The sequence below is a fragment of the Penaeus japonicus genome, unplaced genomic scaffold (assembly GCF_977035675.1).
Source record: "Penaeus japonicus unplaced genomic scaffold, GWHDUDI00000001_assembly GWHDUDI00000023, whole genome shotgun sequence".
NCBI lineage: Eukaryota > Metazoa > Arthropoda > Malacostraca > Decapoda > Penaeidae > Penaeus > Penaeus japonicus.
The window spans coordinates 31,481,847-31,486,846 of record NW_028234425.1 but is presented as its reverse complement, the minus strand read 5'-3'; the positions used below and the strand labels follow the sequence as shown (position 1 = coordinate 31,486,846).

At 47.4% G+C, this 5,000-nt stretch overlaps 1 protein-coding gene across 3 annotated transcripts in view; it reads left to right on the top strand.

Annotated features, from left to right (window-relative positions):
• Positions 1-5,000, top strand: part of LOC122250734 (protein Aster-B) — a 92,163-nt gene that overhangs the window by 9,870 nt on the left and 77,293 nt on the right. The window contains exon 1 of one of the 3 annotated variants that reach the window (XM_086550363.1): positions 2,272-2,545. The exons of the other annotated variants lie outside the window; for them this stretch is intronic. The gene's annotated coding sequence lies outside the window, so the exon portion shown is untranslated. Of the gene's footprint in view, positions 1-2,271; positions 2,546-5,000 lie in introns of those variants that run through there. 3 annotated transcript variants of the gene reach the window in all.

Below are 5,000 nucleotides of genomic sequence, written 5' to 3'. Positions count from 1 at the left end.
CGACTCCCGCGCTTGCCCCAGAGCCATTCCCTCCGTGGGTCCGGCTTGCCTCCGGGTGGGGTGTCGGCCGTCGAGAGGTCTTCGGGCCTCGGCGCGCGGGGGAGGACCGTGGTTACTTCCTCTCCAGAGGACGCTCACGGGGGAAGGCCGGGGGGTGGGAGGGGGTGACATAATCCGATCGATGCAGCAAATACTAATATACTGTACATACAGTTGTTTTTACGCTAACACGCACGCATGCACACATGTACTCACTTACTCACTAATACATTCACTCACTTACTCACTCACACACTCACTCACTCACTCACTCACTCACTCACACACTCACACACACACACACACACACACACACACACACACACACACACACACACACACACACTCACTCACACACTCACACACACACACACACACACACACACACACACACACACACACACACACACACTCACTCACTCACTCACTCACTCACTCACTCACTCACTCACTCAGTCACCTATTCACTCATTCACACACACACACATCCACGAGTTCGCACCGATCCCAATCTTTGTTGCAACGTGATGAAACGTGACGTTGCGGACACGGCCCTTCTCTTGGTTACTTGATCTCGTTTGCTAAGCCTTGGAAACTAGATTCAAGTGGAATTAAGTTTGCCAGGAGTGGCACGGTGTTTCATAGGCCTATTTTTTTCTTCTTCTTTTTCTTGGTCGCAGCTAGGCACGGAATTTACTGGGATATAGTGGCCTCGCTCTCTCTCTTCTTTCTCCTTTTCTTTTTCTCTAATGTCATCACTTTCTCTTCTCTTTTGTCTTGTCTCTCTTTGTTTTCTTCTCCCTCCCCACCCCCATCTCCTCCTCCTCCATCTTCTTCCTCTGCCTCTTCTCCCTGTTCCTTCCTGTTCCTCCCTCCACTCTCTCTCCCCCCTCTCCCTTCCCTTTTCTCCCACTTCCCCTCCCCCCTCTCCCTCCACCTCCACCTTCCTCTTTCCCTTTCCACTCTACCTCTCTCTTTACCTCCCCCTAGCTCTCCACCTCACCTTTCTCTCTCCGTCTCCCTCTCCTCACTCCGTCTCCTCTCTCCCTCTCTCCTCCCTTTCTCTTCCTTATATAACCACAGCAGTACGTTTATTCGTGTCTCGAATCAGGAGTATGTGAGACGAAGAACATTATAACATTAATATTTCAGTTAAGAGCGTTATAATGGGTAACCTTGCTGTGCCTTGGCTTTACTTTGTGAATTCATTTAAGTAGGTGTAGACGCCTTCTTTCAGTAGCGATATGTTATCACTTGGTTGTTGATTTTAACCATCTGTTCTTTGATGTTAACTGCATTGTAAAGGTAAATGTCATAGAAATGGCGATATACCTTATGTTTCCCATTAATGGCTCAAGTTCTGGTGACCTGGCGTTGTGTCCTGCGGTTCGTAATTGTGTAAAACGCCATTGGAGTCCAAGCCAGACCGAGAAGGAGAGAGACAGGGTCACCAGGAACCCGGGGCTTCGTCGGAGCGCTTAGAGAGATCATCCCGCACTCAGTCTAGGCACGTACGGGGCCGTGCCAACACATGTGTGGATGTACGGCGCACCTGTAAAGTAAACAATCCTTGGCGTGGGCGAGGAGGAGGTGGGGGAGGAGGGAGGGGCTACGGGACGAGGATCACGTGATTCGCTCGTGATACACGCTAACGGCACAAAGCCCGTTATAATGTAGGCTTCTGTAGAGCATAGAACTTGATCCGTGTTATTAAATGTCCCACTGAAACAGAACAAGGAAAGGAAACAACAGAATGAGATAAGAGCAAGTCAGTGATACGTATACGGCGAAATCTCTCTAGTTCTCGGTACCAGCATGTTGACGTTGATCATTATTCAGACTTATTTATATTGCTGAGGGGGAGTCTTGCTTTGCTTATCGCTGTCTCAACGGGTCAGTTCTATCAATGAACCCTGGCAAGTTTAGTGTTACCTGTCCTTCTAGCACCAAGGACTCGCCCCACCCTTGCCTGGAGGGGGCGTGGCTTGTGTTGCTTGTGTGTTTCGAATATTTCCATCGTGCTCGAGTTTTACATGCTAGAGGAATTACACGTGTGGCGGAGGACTGTAACGTTGTGCCGTCTCTCGGTGATGGACGTTGGTAATGCTTATTTATTTTTTTTTTTTTATCAAGTATCCCATTCGAAAAGATGGAGTGATTCGTTATGAATTGCCAATGCATTTATTGCCTATTTTTATTGTTCATGCATTTCCATTTATAGGAACGGCAGTAATAGTTCGGTGTGCGCGATGAATATGGAAGGTTGTCCTCCGTATTAGGGAATTGTTATTTACGCGGGGCTGAAATGGTGTTTAATTCTTTCGCATCGGCCCGGCGGAAAGCGAGTCGGAAATACCTTAGATAATGAGAAAAGAACGAATCCTTTGCCAAATTGTTTTTTCGTGGAGGCTAACCGGAAGCTTCTTATAAAACTCCTTCAGCAAGAGGATACGTTGCAGATTATGAATTAAGCTTCAGCGTGTCATCTTTATAATGAGCAAAGTTTGTAAGTATGTGCGTGTTCGTATTACTCGTAGAATAGGAAGGCTGCTTGAGAGTGTCTTTGTTATATATATTAGCATCCTGCTGTATATGTCACGGAATTAGAATAACCCAACATAACCACTGTTTAGATTTTTTTTTTAACTTTTAACCTGATTGAGCTATTGTTTAACCTACCATAATTGTTTTAACCCAGTTTTTTTTAAGACCAAATGTATTTTGTTTTTGAACGCAACTTATGGATTGCCTGGATTTTTTTTTCGCTTTCTAATGGGTGTTGAAAATTAAGTGCCTTTCTCTTTCATGTTTCCATTTTTTTACGTAACATCTAACTCTACTGTTACTTGTGTATACTGCATACTTGATGTCTTTCTGTGATTTTCTGGAAAATTTAGCATATCCGTGCCATTTGTCTTCGGATGTCCTGTTTTAGAGTTCCTTACGTGATTTCAGTTGTTTTTCTCGAGGATTCCGTCCACTTTCGGATTCAGGAATGACAGATGTCCACTACTGGCGCTATTCCTTGTAAAACTGAAACATGTTTTTGTGTTTGTTTCCGTTCCTGACTTAGCGTTGGTTCATACAGATTTGGAAGGGGTTACTCTTTTTAAGAGGTTAATTGATGAAGTATAGTCTAGAAAATTGTTAAGTTAATGATGGAAAGTTGAAAAAAAAGTCTGAAACTGCCAGGAAACGTGCCGAATGTTGACAGGAAGAGGGGCTGGGGCAGGGGCAGGGGCAGGGGAGCATGGGTCACCAGCCACACCATCCTTTTGATGGGCTTTCGGCGTTGTGTGAGGCAGGGCGAGTTTGCACACGCTTTTACATGTATGTTGCGTCTACGTACATGTTTTTCTACCCCCAAAGTGTTCAAGTGTTATTACAATGTGTTTTGAATATCAAAGTTATTATTTTTCTTCCTTTTTGATAGTGTTGCCGTGTGTTCTCTCTCTCTATCTCCTCCTACTTACACGTGTTGCTTCTTCTCCCTTCTTAGCTTCAATTTTCCTCATTGCTACAAATCCTCTTAACTTCTCCCTTCGCTGCGAGGATGGAGAAGAAAGGCGATCAGATTCCCTGCGGCATTGCAGGTTGCTTTAAAGTTTCTTTTATTATTTGCGACAGAAAGGAAAGTAAAAATTGCAGGTTGGAAAGAAAAGAGCAGCATCAGAGAAAGCTTGTTCATGTCGCAATCGCAGAGAGAGAGGGAGGGAGGGAGGGAGGGAGGAGGTCCTTAGTTTTACTCATAGCCCGGATTCCAGGGTTTGACCTTGCAGAGCCAACGCTACGCACATGGCACTCCAACACGACATCGCACTCACGCACGCACACAAGCATACGCGCCCCAAATCCCTTCCTCCCCTTCCTCTCTTCCACCATTTTCGCTTCCCCTTCCTCTTCCCTTCCCCTTTCTTTCCCCTTCCCCCTCCCCTTTCTTTTCCCTTCCTCTTCTCTTCCCCTTCCCCTTCCCCTTCCCCTTCCCCTTCCCCTTCCTTTCCCCTTCCCCTTACTTTCCCTTGCCCCGTTCCCCCCTTCCCCCTTCCGCTCAACCCTCCACCTCCTCCTCCTCCTCCTCCTCCTCCTCCTCCTCCTCCTCCTCCTACCCCTGCCCCCGCGCGCACACATCATAATGAGGGCGGGTGTGGGGCAGCATTAAAAGGAAGACATGTTTACGTAGAGAACAAACAACATTATGCCTTCGTTAGTGTAAAGAGGGTAACCAGACGAAGACGAAGTGCGCATTTCTCTCGGGGCTGCGGCTTAGGATGCATTAGTACTCCCGTGTTTTTCCTGATCCACTGTTGGTTGTAAGGGGGTAGAGGGGTTGCATAATCACATTGGTGGTAAGGGTTATTTGGATCTGGAAGTAATGGTTTTAAAGGGGGGGGGATTGGCCTAAATTCTAGGAACTTACTTAAAGAGAGAGAGGGAGAGAGAGAGAGAGAGAGAGAGAGAGAGAGAGAGAGAGAGAGAGAGAGAGAGAGAGAGAGAGAGAGAGAGAGAGAGAGAGAGAGAGAGAGAGAGAGAGAGAGAGAAGAGAGAGAGAGAGAGAGAGAGAGAGAGAGAGAGAGAGAGAGGGGGGGGGGAGAAGGAGAGAGAGAGAGCCATGCAGGCAGCTACGAAATAGCACGGGCACACGTATTCAATAATGCAGAGCTCTCTTCAGTCACTCCCTCGCTCGCTCGGTTGCTGTTCCTCGCCAGCAAGGTAGAGATGGCAAGGGGGGGGGGGGCGTTGAAGCTCGGATGCTGAGGGATAGACGGGTGGAAGAGCAAGCGGATCGGTGGACGGCTAGACGGGATACACGGCTAGGCTAGATTGGGGTCCATGTCGGGCTCGGATAGTCTGGGGGATTGATTTATGTTCCCGGAGCGGGGATATTAAAGGGACATTCCAGCTTAGGTTGTGGAGGGTGCTTTTCGAAGCGGTGTAGGAAACAGCTTGCGTAAGGTATTATA